This window comes from Podarcis melisellensis (genome assembly GCF_964234715.1).
Source record: "Podarcis melisellensis genome assembly, chromosome: 4".
Lineage (NCBI taxonomy): Eukaryota > Metazoa > Chordata > Lepidosauria > Squamata > Lacertidae > Podarcis > Podarcis melisellensis.
In genome coordinates this window covers 51,387,881-51,407,914 of record NC_138531.1, presented here as the reverse complement: position 1 = coordinate 51,407,914, position 20,034 = coordinate 51,387,881, and the positions used below count along the sequence as shown (strand labels likewise).

General features: G+C 42.5%; 2 protein-coding genes and 1 long non-coding RNA gene across 3 annotated transcripts in view; 1 reads left to right on the top strand and 2 right to left on the bottom strand.

The window, feature by feature from the left end:
• ETS2 (ETS proto-oncogene 2, transcription factor) overlaps nt 1-20,034 on the top strand; it is a gene marked incomplete at its 5' end in the record, with an annotated part of 328,432 nt that overhangs the window by 39,656 nt on the left and 268,742 nt on the right. The gene's annotated exons all lie outside the window — the stretch shown is intronic.
• KCNJ6 (potassium inwardly rectifying channel subfamily J member 6) overlaps nt 1-20,034 on the bottom strand; it is a 264,246-nt gene that overhangs the window by 170,682 nt on the left and 73,530 nt on the right. The window lies entirely within an intron of this gene.
• Nucleotides 11,374-19,059, bottom strand: LOC309368670. Its single transcript, XR_014167851.1, has 3 exons — nt 18,830-19,059; nt 14,224-14,382; nt 11,374-12,188 (listed from the first exon to the last, which is right to left on the bottom strand). It is a non-coding gene; the product is annotated as an uncharacterized lncRNA (long non-coding RNA).

Sequence of the window (20,034 nt, the reverse complement as noted above, 5' to 3'; positions counted from 1 at the left end):
GTCTGGGTGAGCTCCTGTGAGTTATGCCTACAAGCAAACAGAAAAATCTTTGTGTATTGGTCTTTGCCTCCTCCCACCCCCCACCCCCCCTGGAATGATATAGAATCATTTTTGTTCTTGGTTGTCTGATGTGATCTTTCAAGAGCTCTACTGTCAGTATATGTGAAGCCATTTGGGAATGCATATCTCCAGATCTGGGGTGGGGGGGGGAAGACTTCCCTCCTTGCAGCTTGCTGCAGTGTGCTGCAGCACATCAGCAAAATCCACCCCCTCTTGCCTTGTCTCCAGCAAGACACTGCCTTGTCCTACAAATTGCGGGATTTGCTTGTGCACTCCACTGTATCTTTAAGCTGTTCTCTCAGCTTTAATTGTCTCTCCCAAGGAGCCTGAAGAAAACGGGGGAAAGAGCCACTGAGGTGCTAAGTTCTTTGGCCCCGAACTCCTTAAGTTCAAGAATCGGGGACTTTGAGACTAGCTTGTGTGGAGACGATTATGCATAGTGCTGCTGGCAATCCAACTTGCATGCCGCAAAACACGAGCTGCGGGGAACTAGGACCAATGGCAGCTCCCTGCAGTGTGCTTTCTGCAATGTGCAGAGTCAAGGAAAATGCACCAGCCCACCTCACACATTACTGGATGCTGGCAAGGGCATGCTAAATCTTTCATGGGCCCCTCCTCTCCCAGTGTAGTGTGTGAAGCTTGCCAAGACTGAAGCAAGCAAGCTCTGTTTCCAGGCCAGTCTGATAACATAACTGTGCAGTGAGTTTATGTGTTTCAGTTGCAAAACTGGGATGCATTACCCAGCTGTGGCCAACCTGGTATGGCTTTCTGGAGACAGAAGCTCCCTACAAATAAAAAAAGGGAGTCTCTTGCTTAATATGAACCCTCAGCAATGCCTCAGAATGTGGATTCACATGCTGTATCACTTTGTTCTGCCTTTTCGATACTAGGCAATGGGGTGAGCTCCTGTTGCTCAGTCCCTGCTCCTGCCAACCTAGCAGTTCAAAAGCACGTCAAAGTGCAAGTAGATAAATAGGTACTGCTCCAGAGGGAAGGTAAACAGTGTTTCCGTGCACTGCTCTGGTTCGCCAGAAGTGGCTTAGTCATGTTGGCCACATGACCCTGAAGCTGTACGCTGGCTCCCTCGGCCAATAAAGCGAGATGAGCGCTGCAACCCCAGAGTTGGTCACAACTGGACCTAATGGTCAAGGGTCCTTTACCTTTAAAGGATTTGTAGGGCTAACACCATTTGTTTTTTAAAAAGGCTCCTGTGCCTTTGGAAGCTGCGGGACTGCCAAAAATTCAACAAATAAATGCTTTTGGTGACTACTAACTCTAATGGCTATGTTCTCCATCCACTGTCAGACACAGTATGCTTCTGAATTCTGAAAACCACAGGAGGAAAGAGTGCTGTTGTGTGTTTTCCACAGGCATTTGTTTGACCACTATGAGCGCTGGCAGGCTTCCCTTTGTGTTGTGAGCTTGTGGGGTTAGCCTGCATGATGCCTGAGTGCCTTAAATTTTGGGGAGTCCTGTATCCATGAACCTGAGCCTATGATGGAGGGGTTCCCAGCCTAACAAGCCAAGAGGGTCTTGCTTCTTCCATAGGCACAGCCTGAGAGCCAAACTGAGATCCATCCAACACAGAGCTCTCTGCCTCTCGCTCCAGCCCACTGCTTTACTATCTCTGTTACCTCACTCCTAACCTCCTACACTAAGCTTCCAGCCAGCTTTGCTTCTTTTGGTTACACCCTCTCTACACCCTCTCTACTGTAAGCTCTCTTCTGTAGAGGGAGGGACTCTGCTCCCTTGGCATTTCACTCCCAGTTTCTTTGACCCTTTGATGTCTTGATGGTCTATTACCCCAGGCTATCACCTTGTGCAAGTTCTGGCTTAATTAGCTCTTCACACATCACAGGAATCACCAGCCTGGCTTAGTTAGTTTTTCACACAGGATGATTCCAGAGGATTAGAAGCATGTAATGCACAGCTTAAATACACACTGGTCTAGCACAGTTTTAACACTAAGCCTTTATTAAATTGTAACACTAGCTTGAACTGGGAATTCTAAGAGAAATCTAGCACCCACAACTCATATCACAATGTTATGTTCTTTCTCATACAGTGCTTTGCAAAATATACACATTGACAATGTGTGCTTTTCACAGAGCCTTTGTTAGGAATATGGTAGAAAGCCTCCTTGAAATATCAGTATTATTCTAGCAGGGTTTAAATGACAGTTTATGTGCACAACCTGTTTGATAGACCAATTTGTATTAGCACTGGAGGGAAGCAGCTGCACTCCTTATAAAACAGCACTATAAATATTGTCACTGATTGCCAAATGACAAGTTTGGGCTGTGGATATGCACTTGTGTGAGTGTGCGTGTGTATTCACACACACCCCTTATGTACTTGAATAACCCTCCTCTGTTAAATTAACACCTCTGTTGCCTGTCAAAAGCAATCAGTGCCTCCCACAAATTAGTACCTGTGATTGCAATGGAAGACTACTCTGCAGTGATACCGGTAATTGACAAGATGATTACAGTAATAGCAACAGCATTTGCACCTGATTTGCACAGTTGTACTGAGTAAAATTATAAAACAAACAAAAGCTCCCCATTGTTTGATTCTTTAAGACAGTGGTGTGCAAGACACATTTTCTGCATTGTGAGCAATATTCTTATAATGGAGAGGATAGCATACTATATATTGTTACATGCCACCCCAATATCCAAGCGGTGCAAGATTCCATGAGTTCTAGGCACTCATGCAGAGTCTGTGTTGCCTTTGGAAAGGAGGCTCTGTGGAGACTGTGGTGTCTTTATGATATATGGTTTATTTACGCATATATACAACCTGAGCCTGCAGTGGAGGGGCAAACAGCATTACACTCAAAGAGGTTTTTACTTCTCCCCTGGCCACGGTCTTGGATGCCAACAAAATCGGCTATGCCCTCTCTCCCTCTCCTCCAGCTTGCTGTGTTTAACACACTGGAAAGGCACCATGAGTTATAACAGCTTTGCGGGGAAGACATGGGGAAATGGGCACAGGGGATTAATCCCCTCCTCCAGCACTATGGCCCCTGATCCATATTGCTTTTAGCAACACTAACATCGACAGGCATGAAGACATCACAGATGAATGAACAGTCACACTTCAACATCACATTTAGTTTGGACTTGAATCAGATACACGCGACATGAAAAATAATCAGTCTGACCTGAGATAAACATGACACCCCGCACTAAAATAAGACGGCTAAGGAGAATCTTAGTGTGAAAATAAAATGTGTCTGTGGAGCCTTTCCAAAAGACCATTAATTTGGCTTGTTATCACTTTTCTACTCCCCCCCCCCCCGACATAGAGGAAAGCAAAAATTAGGAAAGAAATATATATAGAGAGAGAGAGAGAGGATGTGCTCGACGCTCAAAATACAATTATATTTCATTTGCTCCCTATCTTACATCCCCTCTATTAGCTGTCATCTACAGAAATGTTGCATACCAAACATGGAGCACTGGTACAGCAAGAGGGATTGCTGGAGGGTACAGCAGCTTCGAAGATGCCTTAAGGAAATAACAGAAGAAGCTTCTATGCAACACCACACGGCTGTATCAAATTAATTCAGAGAAGGTATAATAGGCACAAATGGAATAAGTGGACAAGAAGATCTGCAGATTTGCTTCATGTGAACATCTCATCTGAAGCATTTTAAAGTATCCTTTACTTCAAAAAATGCAAACCTGATGCTCCCCTGCATGCCTCTTTTATTCCTAATATAAGTGTTCACAACGGGAAAGAAATCATTTTCTAGTCAAATTCTTTCCTTCCTTATGCTTCTAATTCCAAATGGCCTGGGGGATTTCCCACAATCCCTTATACTGTATTTTATATTGTGGAGACATTGTATGCCCCGTTACACTTAGCTTGCTTCTCTGAGTGGTTAGAGATTTGAGTCAGAGAGTCTATCTGGGTTTGGTTTCTTTTGGAAGGAGGTCACAGGAGACTTATGGCATTTGGAAATATTTCTAGATTCCCTTGGATAAAAATGAAACAAAAGCACCTTAGGCAGGTGGCTATATATGCATTTACTATTAAAACGTGAATGCTGAGAACCACAGGAAGCTCACAGAAGGTCTTCTTCTTCTTCTCTTAGCTGCAGACACTGTGCATCCCCTTTTGAAATGTGGGAAGGGGAAATTGCCGCAGAATGGAGCAGAGTGGAGGAGACTTGCCCAAGGCGAGCTCCATGGTGTCTCTGCTAAGTTACCCCTCTCTGGTTAGCCTTTGTGCCACACGGCCCATGCTTCTCAGGAAGGTCTTCTTGATGCTCCAGGGGAGATTTTCAGGGGGCACAGAGAGCTGTAGTGAGGAGGGGATGGAAAAGTCCCCTTTCACAATCTTAGATCTACTCATGGTTCTTAAGATTAAGATCCACAGTCCCCTTTCTCTCTCCCCCCCCCCCATTTTCTTATGTCTGTTTCTTATAGTCAAGAAACAAAATGGTTTCATAATTTACTTTTGCTTCCAGGTTTCTTTCTCTCTCTTTTGCACTGTGGAATCTTATATGCCAGGCCAGTCTATAGCCAGAGGCATAACATTCAGCTAAAGATAGCAAAGGCTCTCAAGATTTCCATCTCAAGAGCTCGAGTGAATGTGGACAAGAACAACTTGCCTTATCTGTGGGTGAACAACCTTCCTAGCAGAACCAGCCCTTTCCCTGACCTTTCCGTTCTTGTCCTAAAGGAAAACCTGAACAGGTTTCACAAGGGACAGCAACCTTTTGTTTGACACTCTTGCTTTGCTTTGTAGCCTGCAAGTTCCATGATATCTCGATCTGGATCTCGCAGTCATTGCTAGATCTTTGAAAGTGTGTATCCCAATAGCATAACAAATAATATGGTGTTAAGTAAATGTATGCAAACAACGTCCCTGTTAATGCAATAGTAGTTCTGACATGAATGAAAATAATTACTTAACTGCCAAATGTGGAGATGAATCCTTACACACACGGTGTTAACGCACCAGGGCTGCATTTTACATGCCATCTGCTGCTCAGCTTACCTGTATCTGTTTGTTTTCTCATTTGCTCACCTGCCGTACGAAAGCTATAAAAACAAGTGCAGATGTAAGAGCAGAAGAGACTTTAAAAGTTTAAACAAATGCAAGGCATGAACAACAGTTCTGTGTATACATGTCCTATTTTAGGCAGGGAAATCTTTTGCAGAGACAAGAGTTTTTCCTACAGAGGTGCAGTGCAGCTTTGGACCTGCTTACCACAGAGCCTAGGACTTGCCGATCAGAAGGTCGGCGGTTCGAATTCCCATGACGGGGTGAGCTCCCATTGCTCGGTCCCTGCTTCTGGCAACCTAGCAGTTCAAAAGCGCATCAAAGTGCAAGTAGATAAATACTAGTGCAAGTAGATAAAAAGGTTGCCGTCCCTTGTAAAACCTGTTCAGGTTTTCCCGCTCCAGCGGGAAGGTAAACGACGTTTCCGTGCGCTGCTCTAGTTCGCCAGAAGGGGCTTAGTCATGCTGGCCACATGACCCAGAAGCTGTATGCCGACTCCCTTGGCCAATAAAGCGAGATGAGAGCTGCAACCCCAGAGTCGGGCACGATTGGACCTAATGGTCAGGGGTCCCTTAACCTTTACCTTTTAAAAATTAGCCAATCAAAGCCCGGTGCAAAAGACACACAAGCTACACACACCATGCACTGAAAGCACATTTAAACCGCATTCCTCTCCCTTAAGAATCTTGAGAAATGTAGTTAAGAGTGCTGGGAATTGTAGTTCTGGGGGGGATAAGCTACAGTTCCCACGATTCTTTGGGGGAAGTCATGTGCTTTAAATGTATGTTGTGTACATAGCCACAATTAGAATTAAGGAACAAGGTGCCTTTGAACATTCCAGGTTTCCCATTTCAGCAGCCTAATTTAGGTGGAAAAAGCCATTTTGTTGTTGTTACTGTAAAACAATTGGGAGTCAGAAACCCTTGTCAATCTCCTGCAAATCACCTGGTAGTTTTGCTGTGCATGTGGGGCTCATAGAAGAGAACCAGGAGGAATCCTTTCTGCTGTTGAGAAGTTCTGCACATGTGTCAGAGCTGTTAATCCCTACTGTGGTCTAAAATCATAATCAAGAGAGAGTTAAAGAGGCTTAGCTTGCTGAATCTGATAGGATGGGGACACAGAAGCTTATGCCCTATTGATTTCCATGGGCCTTAAATGCAGTCAAGTTCAAGATCAGATCACATTTATTCTTTAAGCTGAGAGGACCCTGCAATAGTGGTGGTATTTTTTTTAAAAAAATCTCTAGTAAAATCAGCCAAGGAGTTCATTACAATGGCAGTAGCCTAAAAAAACCAGAATGCAATTAATCAGAATAAAACTAATACTTTCTGCAGTAGAGTTTATGGAGCGATTAGCATACCAAATGAGGTTGGTTTTCTTTTTTTTCTTTTTTTACAGTCTACCACATTTATTTCTATGAACCTGCTCAACTTCTGTGCTCTGGTTTCTCTGGATTTTATTCTGCTTCTGCTAAATAATACATTCATTTTCATTAATCAAATAGTGGTTTATCTTTGACTCAATATGATAAATCACATTAGGGAATAAATTCATCTATATAAAGCAAGCTTCCCTTTCCTTGCCAGTTTGAAACCAGATGGTGACATTTTCCTTCATTATTTTACTAATTTTTGTGAGGACTTCCCTTGAAAACTCAGATTAATTACAGAGTCTTTGAGACACAGATCCTGATCACAAAAGAGCACCTTTTGGATGGAATCTTTTAATCTAGAAGAAAACAAGCAGGCAATGAATAATTTTGCAGATCTTTAATGATTTTATTTGCTACCATCATACAGCTTTGTGGGTAAGGAAGGTGCTTTAAAAAACCAAGAAAATGCTCAGGCTGCATTGCAGTCATCCGCTTTGCCAGTTTCCCATACATTGGTGCAGAATTAACTTATCACAGAGATGTTGTCAGCACTGAATGAATGTATACATGGTTCCCCAAACCTTGAAATTTGACGGGCAATATTTGTGTTGCTTTTTCACAGCTCCTTGTAATAAAGGATGGTGAAGTAAGCAGCTTTGAAGTAGAATTTGATGGAATAGAATATGATGAAGTAAGCTGGTTTGAAGTAGATTTTGAAGGGAAATTCCAGCTAAATGGAGAACAGACTCCCTTCAAGGAAATTTTATTTCCTAGCAAGTGGAAAAGATTGGCATCAATGCAGGACTTCCTGTACACCCACCAGGTTCACTGGAAAACTGGAATGTGTTAGCACTGTCTCCTGATAATGTTCCATAAAAGGGATTTTGCTACATTACTTTGACAGCCTGCTTTTTATATGGCACCATGGCACAGTGCCCTGAACATAGACATTAAAAATTCCCAACGTCCATTCCATGCTTAATTCCCATGAAAGCTACTATCCTTTGTATCCTTCCGTAGGAATAATCTCATAGAACTCAGCAGGAGTTCTGAGGAAATGTGTAATATTACACTGCACAGCTTTCTCCAGAAATGTTTTGCAGAATAAATCAGGTGTCTACATAATTGCCAGTTCTTTGTTTTTAGAAACTACAGATGGTTGAATTAATTCCTGCCCATCAAAAGTTGTTATTATGTGGTGCTGTTTATTCCTTAATTTCATCTTCATCTGCAAAAGAATAAGAATAATTTTATTATTTATACCCCAGCCACTCTGGGTGGCTTACATCACATTAAAAATGGTAAAACATTAGACATTCGAATCAACTAAGTTAAGCACTCAGCATTTTGGAAACAGATGTTTTAAAAGGGACTCTGAGTGATATCCTACAGTAGTCACACTTTATTGTATGGTGAAGCAGAATTATTGTAAGAGTCCCTCAGAGGATAGGATGGATTTTTAAAAATATAAATAAATGAAAATGAAAATGTTTGTGATGAGATCAGTACAAGCACCCTGCATTCTATCATCAGGAAATCCGTGAAAGGATAGATATATAATTTTAAATTACAAGAATGGCATAACCACATCTTAGAATTGGTGGTTTTAGTATGAGTTGAATGAAAATTGCACAACCTCTTGTCTAGTTGACACAAGGAGATTATTCAAGCAAGTTTGGCATTAGAATGTTCACAAGTGCTATTGTGTGTGGCAATGTTATGAAGCCTTTCAACAAGCATTCTGCGGTATCCTTGCATAGAAGCAGAACAATTTATCTTTCTTTCTTTTTTTAAATAAATGATGGGATATTGTTTTCAGATTACAAACACAGCAGGAAAACAGAAGAAAAAATGGCATTTTTTGAAGAACAGAGATGCCATCTAGTGGATATAATAAAAAGAGAAAGTTGCAGAATCCATTCAATGGCCACCTGGAAGTGCCCAGAAATATATAGAGGAATGGTCTGAAAAGCAACTCCAGAGTCCCTTTTCAGAAGAAAATTGGACTGAATCAATATTCTTCCATTTCTGTAACCATTTCAGAATGTTTAATAGATTTGATAAAAGGTTGGTAGAAATCTGATTAATGGCTTCCCTGTTTGTTTGGTTTTAATGTTGCATTTTCCTTGTTTGTTCCTCTCTACAGTATTGACAGAGAGCTATATTTGACTGAATGATTCTACAGAGAAGTGTAGGAAGCCTGTATGTTTCTTTCACTGATTATATATATATTCCATTTTACACTGACAAGATGAAGAGCAGCCATTAAAAGTGGGTTTGCTGGCAATTTTAAAATCTGTCTTGGCACTTTGTATAATTTTAGCAAACTGCAGCCTTGCAGATTCTTAACCTACAGCTTTTCTGTATACTGATATGCTAAAAATGCCAATGGGCTTGTAACAGCACAAGAGCCTGTCTTTGATTAAATGAAATAAGGGAGATTTGCTGAGCTTATTTCAGTGGGTTGGATTTTTGCTGAGCTAGACACAATGATTTTTGAAGTGGCAGGTTTACTATGGGGTCACAATTCTCCTGATGGCAAATGATTGCATTGGGCAGGGCGGGATGACACACATTTTCAATCTTTTCCCAGGGCATGTTAATTTGCACTATTAACTACATAATGGTTGTTGTGGTATGTCTGTGTGGTGATGGGGTCTTAGTGACAGAAAACATACTTGGAGAAGGTGGTCCTTTGCAGATTGAATCCTGACTGAACGACTAGAATGCATTTTTTAGATTTCAAATTGAAAACCCAGCCTTCCTCCCTGGGTTTTCAGATGGTATCTGAAGAAGTGTGAATGCACGAGAAAGCTCACCAATACCAATAACAAACTTAGTTGGTCTCTAAGGTGCTACTGGAAGGATTACAGGCAGTAGTTAAAACCAGTACACCATAAAACTATCAGTTAAAAGTCTAGATAAAGAATATTTTAAAAACCTTTGCATTTCCTAAATTTTGAACCTCCGTCTTGTCAGGAATTAGCTTCTGCTTGTGAGCTCTCATGGTCCCATCACTGGTCCCAGACCCTGGTTCAGTTACCTGAACAGCCTCTCTTGGTTGAGATGGAATAGAGAAATAGGTATGATCTGCATACTGACAACATCATGCTCCAAATACAGTTGTTTGGAGTTATGAATCCAGACAAGATGTCTTTGCAGTGGATTTTCAGTGGGGGTTTGGGAGGGGGCTGCTGTCAAACAACTCATCATTGAATGGATTGCTAAGGCTTCACCTATCTATAACATAGCCTGTCCATAAGTAAGTGTGATTGGCTGGAGGTTTAACATTAATATCACTTTTATTTACATAGAGGTGTATAGGGGACCATACCTTGTCAAACCAATCAGGTTTAGTATGACATCGAACCACCCTTCTGTGTTTCAAGAGATGCTCAGAAAGAGCCAGGTCCCAAACTTTCCCTTGCCATTCCGTCGGAGATGGACCTCTGGGAGCCTTTCAATTGGGAGGCGATCTCTAAATGAGCCATCCTAAATTGTAGGGCAGTTAGGTCCTTATGTATAAGGGAAGGGTCTAGATCAGCATCTAGTGACAGGAAGGCCAGAGAAGGATTTGGGTTCAGTGATTGACCAATAATATCAAACATCAAAAATGTTTTGCGAGAACCTAGTAAACTTGTCACATGCCCACTAGGAATGCATGAGCTCTCTTGTTGAAAGCCTTTTAAAAATTAAAGTACACTATACTAACCAGATTACCACTATTTTATATGCTTTGTGAAGACCTGCCCTTGCAGAAACCATCCTGGCTCTGCTTCAACACTGCTTCAGACCCATGGTCCGACTCCATTATAAGGTAGCTTCTTGTGTAGCAACTATTACCTGATCCTGGTTTTGGTGCATCTTTTGGAGTTCATGTGAGGCAAGAGAAACAGCAAGACATCCTTTCTTTCTTTTGAGCAAATAGATAAAAGCAGTCATGTAATCCTTGTGTTGTTTAGTTGGGCAGTTTAAAAAATCTTCAAGCAAATCTTCATATATTCTCCATTTTGTTGATAAGTGAGTTGGGAGAAGCCCAGTGAGGCAAGATTGTGCCCTCCCCTTGTCTATGGCTTTTGCACCATCTCAAGGGCAACGGGGCACTAATCTTCGTTAAATCCTCTAGGTGCTACTCTGAAATTAGTGCTAATAATTAATAGGCAAGTTGGAGCTGAGATTAAAATGAAACATACTGGGTGTTCCCAAGGACAAATAGAAGATTTAACTATTCCTTCACCAGCAAAATGGGTAGATCTACCCATGCTAGGAGAGGAAACCTTTATCTGAAAGACTCTGGTACTGAGGCAAATCACCGTACTGAAATATAGTTTGCTAATATTGCTTGAAATTAGCATAAAGTCATGCAACACACATGTGGATAGCATGTATATCTGGACTTTCTGGTTACTGAATGTTGTTAGATTCTTGAGCAGCCTTTTTCAACCTTGTGCCACCAGATGTTGCACTACAATTCCAATCATGCCTGACCACTGGCCCTACTGGCTAGGGATGATGGGAGTTGTAGTCCAACAGCATCTGGGTTGAGAAAGGCTGATCTGGAGATTCTCATCGTTCTTAAAACTAAATAGAACAGAATCTAGGTTCCTTGCTTTGATGATTCCAGATGTTAAATGCTTATTGATTATTATTAAATAAATGTTATGAAAACACTCTTGTTCATTATGTGTAAATGAGATGCAGTGAAATTATACATTTTATCATGTCCTCCTGGAGTGACCCACTTGCCTCAGTATTGCACTATAATGGAATCAGGCTTGTCGTTTATAGCAAGTAAACAAAATGAAGGCAATGTCCAGCTGTGGCGATTTTGGTGTTTTGACCAAGGCCAATGTCACAGAAGGTGCCGGTTAGTAACCACACAGTTCAAAGTTATCTCTTTATTAGCAAAAACACAATCTCCACAGACTTGGCTGAGTGTCAGGCCTAATGAGCACAGCAGCTCATTCCCAGTGGTTTTACTCCATGAAATCAGTTGCCGAGTCCAAAGGTCTCCATCTCCCCACAGCGGTCTATGTCTCCTCTCCATGGTTTCCCCCAAGCAATCTCTTCTCTACACTTTTCATGCCTCTCCTGGTTCTGGGAGATGGGGGAGGGGAGCTTGTCACAGAAGGAAGGGAGACACCAGTGACTCTTCACCAGCCTGACTCATCTCTGCTTCTTGGCCTCTCTCCTCATACCCGACAGTTTCTGCCTCTGATTCTTGACTTCTTCCTGCCACAAATTGTCCCAGCTCACTAAGCTCTGTTACCTTTTCAGCTTCTGACACCTCTTTCCAGTCATCTCCCTATGACTGCTCATTGTCATCCCACCACCACTCCCCAGGTTCTGAGCAGTCTTCCCTTGGTGGTTCTCCAGCTGGTTCTTCCCATGATTCCTCTGCATTCAACCAGTCCATGGCAGTCAAGATCTATGGGTAAGGATCTTAACCAATTTAATTCAGTCCTTTCCTGCTACTACAAGTCCCAACACAGAAAGGACTGAAGTTCTGCTGGTGTTCAGTTCTTCATGCCTAACAGAACTCATGCTCTTCTCCTCATGCTCTTCTGATGGCCCGTGACTGTGGAATGTGTCAAATCAGGGCCAGTCAGTTCCTTTCTGCAACCCTTTTCTGACCCTTGTAAGTATATTCACAGATCAAAGAGCTCTTCAAATTGCCCCTCCAGCTCTGTAGAGAGATTTTCCACTTCAGTACCAGCCATCCCATGGAGTTCTCCTGCATCTAAGAGATGAAAAGAGACACATTCATTTTGCATTATGTAATTGCTCAGAGCCAGTGCTGTAGGGCATATGGAAGCTGAGGGAGCTTCTCGTATGGGATCTGCAGGTATGATTCTTTCATATTTACAATACATTTAGACAGCACAGGTTTGTATTTGTCTGCCTCACAATCACACTAACCCCCCACTATCTGTTTTATACTTCAGTTTTTGGGACACAGAAAATCGTGTTCCCTGTAATGTATGAATGGTGGTGGTGTCACCATCACCTGTTTCCTCCCTTAACACCTGAGGCCAAAAATATAACTAATTCCATATCAGAAGAATTAATGACCTTGTGATATCCAGAGTGGAAGCACATACCCATGCATGATTCTATAATATTATCCCTCTACCTCACTTTCCCATCTGCAGTAATGGGCTACTTCCCAGTAGTTCTGCTGAGTAGCTAAGCTATAGAAAAAGTTCAGCCTTGCAGGGGAACAAAGTTCATTTACTACAGAGTTTAAGAAAATTAACTAACATCCAAGCCTGTAGTGAACAATTGCTAGGAGATTTATGGTTTGAAGAAATGCCATTCCTTACTCCTATCAGCACCTGCTTTGCTTTCTACTCAAATAATGTAATCATGAGACTTTGTTGGCTTTATGGGAGAGAAAACAGCAGTAAAAGGAAATTAACATTTAACTTTCTCTGGAGTACTGATAAGAGTGTAACTGAAACATCAGAATATTTTTTCTAGCTGGATTGACAAATTGCTATGGTTAAAAACGACAGTAATTGACTTGGGGTAATTATTGTAACATTGTAAAATGTATCCTCAAGTGTCTAATGTACTCTTAAACAGAAGGATGCAGGTCCTTTATTGAAGCCAATGTAAGCTTTGCATCATGTGGAAGCTGATGGGAATGTTCTGTCCACTTACAGTCTAGTAATCTCCAAACAGAACTCAGTGTAAGGGAATATAGAGTTCATCCTGCTTCTACCGCTCTCTTGTTGTTGGGCTGAGAGATGTCTATGTGGGAGAAATTTCCTCCACTGTTGTCCCTTAATGTTTGACCATGCTTCTTGTAGTCTCATTTGGCAGTGTTATGGCTTCATTATTGGTTTATAGGATTGCTAAACAGATCCCAGACCCCAAACTGAATTGGACTGATTCATATTGACATGGGATTCGGCTGGATTGAGTTGAGGCAGCCCTGAATTGCCCCTGGTTGGATTGGGTCCACTTGGAGATACCTGGGGCTGTCAAAAGCAGGTGGCGCTCTGGTGGTGAGTAGATGGAGAAACTTGGTGTGCCCATCCATTGGGACAACTCAGATGCTTCTGTGCAGCTCTGAGCTCCTTGCCCCGACCTTGGACTTCTTGGACTTGAGCTGCTTCTTCTTGACTGGCTAGTTTCACCTTTCCTGGAATCCAGCCTGAGCATAGCAGCAGTTGTGACTCTTATCTGTTACTGAGCCTGTATCTCTTCACTGCCTCCATTAAGATAGCTTCCTTACTCTCAAGTAAAAGCCTCGGTTGTCATAGTCTGGGTGGGAGCCAGGACAACCTTCTGCTTTTTCAACTCACTATTGCTATTTGTTTCCGGCAAAATTTGTCACTCAACTAAATGACAAAATGGCAGAAATAAAGCCACTTCTATAAAAGAGGTTTTGACCAAACTGCGGGAGGCAGTGGAAGACAGGAGTGCCTGGCGTTCTCTGGTCCATGGGCTCATGAAGAGTCGGACACGACTAAATGACTAAACAACAACAACAACAATAAAAGAGGTAAAGCAGAGGACCAAAAATGGGTGATGGAAAGGAGGGAATTGTTATCATAGAATCATGTTGTATAAAAAGAGTATGTGAAGAAATTGTGGAAGTGTTAAATGGTAAACTGTAGAGCTGAAGGAACTTTCCATAGACATTTCCAAAGTTGCTGTAGGATCGTCCTGAAAAGAGATGGCATAGGTACAGAAAGGAAAAATAGATGAAGTCCTCTCCACACAAAGACACAACTACCTTTTTTTTAGCTGTAGGGAAGGTTAGCAACCTTGATCCATTTCGCTGGTGAACACTTTGATTGAGTGAGCTTTCCATGCTGAAATTGTAGGGGGCTTCACATTTCTCTGAATTCTTCAACACGTGCCCATCATGGGATCATCAAAAGGTGGTGTGGTGTGATCAAAAGTATTGCTTTCCATAAACTTCCCTGTGAATATTCAAGACAGGAACATCCAGTGACATTCATTCATTCATGCACCACAGTCTTCTTTAAACACAGAGCTTATGAATAAACAACCCTTATGAAAATCAATGGAACAGCAGGCACTATCCACAGTGGGATGGGATTTTACATCCTCTCCCTTGGACAAGTGCATTGCTCAGTCTTAGATTTCATAAATTACATAAACCTGTGATCTCAGAACAAAGAAGGGGGGAAGCTGGTTGGTCTGTGGAATGAATATAGCAGGCATAGTCAGTCCAGTGTCATTTCTATAAGAAAGCAGAACTGGGCATTTTGCTTAGCACTAAGGGTTACCTTAGAACTGAGATGGACAGTTGCAGCTTCCTTACATGTTTTATGGAATATGAAGTTTGTTTGAAAGTGAAAACTACATTAAGTCCTAAACATGTGTTTGTCTGCAGAAATAAAATAAACCTAGATGAATCCTGTTTATTTGCACAAATAAATATTGGATTAACCTTGCCATTATATCTACTTTGCTGCTCTTTATGAGAAGAAGCCTCCTTTGAGATGCTGGTGGCCTCCAGTGCCTCACTTCTCAGCCTCACCCATCACATAGCTAACAGCAAGTGTACTGGCACACTTTGCTGTAAGTAAGAGCAACAGAGAAAGTCCACAGGCCATTGCTAGAGTGCATGTCTTAAATATATGAGATCCCTGGCATCTCCAGTTAAGACTTGGAAAAGGTCTGCAAGATAAGAGCAGCCTATGTGGACAAATGTTCTGACTCACTATAAAGTAATTTCATATGGGCTCTAAAGTTCCGTATAAATGCTAAATGGTATTACTCCTCTCAGCTCTAAGAAGCAGCATGTAGAAACATGTTTCAGACCTGCTAGTACAGAGGCTTTAAATGAAATTGCCTGAAGATCATGAGTTCTGCACCTAAGAACTGGGATGAGTTGCTGCTATTAATTATATTTGTACCCACTTTCTCTTTTAAAATTTATATTTATTTATTTATTATCTGCCCTTCAGCCTAGGGCATCAGGGTAGGTTGTATCAGGGTAGGCATTAAAAACAGTATTAAAAACAAATTCACCAAGGATCTCAGGGCAGCGTCCAAGGTTCTTCTCCACATCTCATTCTCACAACAACCCTGTGAGGTAGGTTAGGAGAGAGAGTGGCATGAGTGCCCCATGGCAGAGTGGGGCATTTGAATCTGGCTTCCCCTGCTCCTAACCTTACACTATTCTAGGAGTAGCAAATGTAGTTACTTTTCCTCCAGATACTGACCTTGCTCTAGGCATTACACTGCATTGGCTCTGTTGTAGTCCTTATTTGTAGACTGGGATTGATGGAAAATAAAGGAACTTTTAAACAATGATGGCAAGGGAAGCGAATCCAACACATGAGTGAGTCGAAATACAGTGGTACCTCTAGTTACGAACTTAATTCATTCCGGAGGTCCGTTCTTAACCTGAAACTGTTCTTAACTAGAGGTGTGCTTTTGCTAATGGGGCCTCTTGCTGCCGCTGCGCCACCAGCACACGATTTCCATTCTCATCCTGGGGCAAAGTTCTCAACTTGAGGTAACTCTTCCAGGTTAGGAAAGTTTGTAACCTGAGGCGTTTGTAACTCGAGGTACCACTGTAGCAGGATGCATCAGTGCAAAGGATACTAAGCATAAGTGAACATTTGAGTTTTAATTCATCCAGGGCTTAAGAAGCAATTTAAGGTAGACATGAAAATATACTAGATTAGAATAAATCTTGAGGATTCTGAAATGCACAAGATAGAGTGTTTATATAGTGCCAGGAACGTATCGATCTGTTATAGGTCATTACCTAGAGAAAACAAGCTCCTGGCTTGAGATGCAGTCTTCTGTGTTTAGTGGTATTCATCATTTTTGTGTCCATTCATATGCCCTATAAATCTCCAGCAAAACAGCTGCAATTTGGTGGTGAGCGCAGTGCAAAAGCACTAGTTAGGATTAAGCATAATAAACTAATTCTTGTTTATTACCTGCAGCGATGCTCAGATGGTGATAGCAGTCATGAAATTAAAAGACGCCTGCCTCTTGGGAGAAAAGTGATGACAAACCTAGGTAAAGGTAAAGGTACCCCTGCCCATCAGGGCCAGTCGTGCCCGACTCTAGGGTTGTGCGCTCATCTCGCTCAAGAGACCGGAAGCGTCGTTTACCTTCCCGCTAGAAAGCAGTCCCTATTTATCTACTTGCACTTAGGGGTGCTTTCGAACTGCTAGGTAGGCAGGAGCTGGGACCGAACGATGGGAGCTCACCCCACCGCGGGGATTCGAACTGCCAACCTTTCGATCGGCAGGTCCTAAGCTCTGTGGTTTAACCCACAGCGCCACCCACTTCCCATGATGACAAACCTAGACAGCACCTCAAAAAGCAGAGACATCATCTTGCCGACAAAGGTCCATATAGTTAAAGCTATGGTTTTCCCAGTGGTGATGTATGGAAGTGAGAGCTGGACCATAAAGAAGGCTGATCACTGAAGAAATGATGCTTTTGAATTAATGTGCTGGAGGAGTCTCTTGAGAGTCCCATGGACTGCAAGAAGATCAAACCTATCCATTCTGAAGGAAATCAGCCCTGAGTGCTCACTGGAAGGACAGATCGTGAACCTGAGGCTCCAGTACTTTGGCCACCTCATGAGAAGAGAAGACTCCCTGGAAAAGACCCTGATGTTGGGAAAGATTGAGGGCACAAGGAGAAGGGGACAACAGAGGACGAAGCTACTAACATGAGTTTGACCAAGCTGTGGGAGGCAGTGGAAGACAGGAGTGTCTGGCATACTCTGGTCCATGGGGCTATGAAGAGTCGGACACGACTAAACAACTAAACAACAACATGCTCATAAAAATGCCTCTTGGCATGGCACCAAGAAAGAAATATTATTTGCTATCCTTCTTAGGAAAGACAGTTGACCTTCAGAACCAAAACAAATTAGCATCAGAAATCTAGGAGAAATAGGAAGGGGAGGACCCAGAGCAAAAACATAGTTGAAATGATTTCCCTGTTCACACACTATATGCATGGGAATGATTACTGGGGGGGTGGGGGGTGGAGCCATGTCACCGGACCCACCCTCAGCATCTCGTGCACACCTGGTCCTGCCCCCTCCATGTCCATGCACCGAGCATGATTGCCTTCAAAGAGGTGCCTATGAATGGGCAAGTGAGTACACATAGGTGTACGTCACAGAGTTCAATCCGGTGACAAGGGTGATGCTGGGGCAAGCACAGCATTGACGTCCTGCTCCACAGTAATTGCATACAGCCCCTTAAAGCATGTGAAGGGTGCCAGTGTTTTCTCAAACAAAGGTGAAACACGCAGTCTGAGTCTATGTACATTTATTCAGCACTACATTCCACTGTGTTCAGTGTCTATGTGAGCATAAGACTGCAGCCAAAGAACTCTACCCATTCATCTTGTGGCAGAGCAACTAATTCTACTGTGAAAAGTGATGTCTAGAACCATCTTTTCCCATGCATCCTGATCTGCAGTACTGCAGGACAAACCATTGTTATACCAGAACAACCAAAATTGGCAGGGAGCAAGGAGAGAAATGGAATCTTCCTCTTAGCCCAAGGACCTGGGGTGGGTTTGTGATGTGAATTGCAATAGATTAGTGACACAGTGGGGAAAGGCTGTAGCTCAGTACTAGGAGCATTTGCCTTACATGCAGAAGGTCCCAGGTTCAATCTTTGGCGCCTCCAGGTAGAGATGAGAGAGAAGCTTGCCTGAAGCCCTGGAGAGCTGCTGCCAATCTGTGTAGATAGTACTGAGCTAGATAGACTCTGTATAAGACACCTTCTTATGTTCCTAATTTTTAATCATTGCACACTTCACATGTGCATAGTCTCAATGTACCAAGGCTTTTTTTAAAAAGAAGAAGCAGCAGCAGATTTTGCAAAGAAATAAAGAAAGAGGGGGAAAGTGAAGACACCAACCCCATAACAAAAAATTCTGCAGGTCAGGCTTCCTTGGGACATGGGGCCCAAGTTGTACAGGGTTCTTGCTCCTGTAGCAGCCTTTGTCCACTTTGTGCCTTACAGATATTTTGGACTACAATTCCCACCGTCCCCAGCCAGCAAAATAAAGTTTAAATGGTCTAAAAAGGGAGAGAAAGGACAGGGGAAGTAAGGCCCAGTGCAAACAACCCATGTCTCATGCCCCCTGGGCCACCTCCTAACAACTCCCCTAGTTGTTTACTGTTTAGTTTCTTACACAAATAGCACTTTATATAGCACGCCTGGATAGCTTAGTTGGTTAGAACAGGGTGCTGATAATGCCAAGTTTGCAGGTTTGATCCCCGTATGGGACAACTGCTTATTGGACTATCCCTCCCAATTCTACAATGCTCTGATTCTATGATTCCCTGAGGGCAAAAAACATACAATGCAGTGCTTATCTAAAATGTCAAATGATGCTAGCACCTACTTCTGTTTTAGAGCATTGGTCCATATATGTGGGCAGGGATGGGCCACGGTGCCATCGCCTGCCGCTGCAGAGCCATTGCTTCCATGGGATCTCTCCTGAAGCTGCCACTGCTGCTTCTCCTCACTTCTCCAGTGGTGGTGGGGCACCCATGCGGGATTCCTGTTCACCTCAGTGGGCTGGCCCTATGCGTGGGAAAGACTCAATCATACTTAGCTTCTCTCAATACATGTCCATGCAACTAAGCAGGTGTGGCAGTGATGGTCATTTGCGGCAGTTTGCATGCACTCGGCATGCCCCCCCCCACCCCACACTTAAAGGTTTCTGAGTAGGAAATGCAAAATGTTGGAAGTGGCTATCAGCCAAAATAGTAGCTATAAAGTTTTAAAAGCCATCTGAAGGTTGGAGTTTATGCAACCAGTCTTGAAAGCAAGATAAAGTACTTGTCCATCCAGAGGCTTTATCTTTCATAATTAGCACAAATTAGCTAATAATTAACTTACTATTGGTTAAGCACTGCACTTTTTAAGCCCCAGTATCGACACTTCCTAGGAATTAAATGAAGCTTTACAGAATTAAATTTGACTTATCTGGGAGCAGGATTAAACACAAAAAACCCCACTCCTAATCAGTAATGAAAAGCTTCTTTTAAGCAATCTTCCTATTCATTTAAAAATATTTTTGAAGCACACTTATTTTGAGTTGAGTTGTCCTGTAAATATGAAGAGCAGATTGTGTCACTAGGAGGCTTCAGTGTTTTGCTTCCCAATAGTTCCTTCCAAAACTTTGCATGTAAAAGTGCCACCATCTCTGGTCCAGCACATTCACTTTCAGGGGGGGATAAATCTTTATAGACTATTTTAAGTACTTAGGAACATATGAAAAGCATACTGGATCAGACCAATGGCCCATCTAGTCCAGCATCATATTCTCATGGTGGCCAATCAGAAACTCCCAAGTAGGCTCTGAACATAAGAGCAGTCTCCTCTCCTGCAATTTCCAGCAACTAGTATTCAGAAGGAAACTGCTTCCAGCAGTGAAGGTACATTGTTGTCATCATGATTAGTAGCCATTGTAATGTATGATAAAGTATTGTAAAGTACAGTAAAGCCTGAGATTCCATTTAAAGGAAACTGAAATAAGGCTAGAGATTGGAGTTTATAAACATGCACACAAGCCATATTTTATTCAACGTATCAGAATTCTTA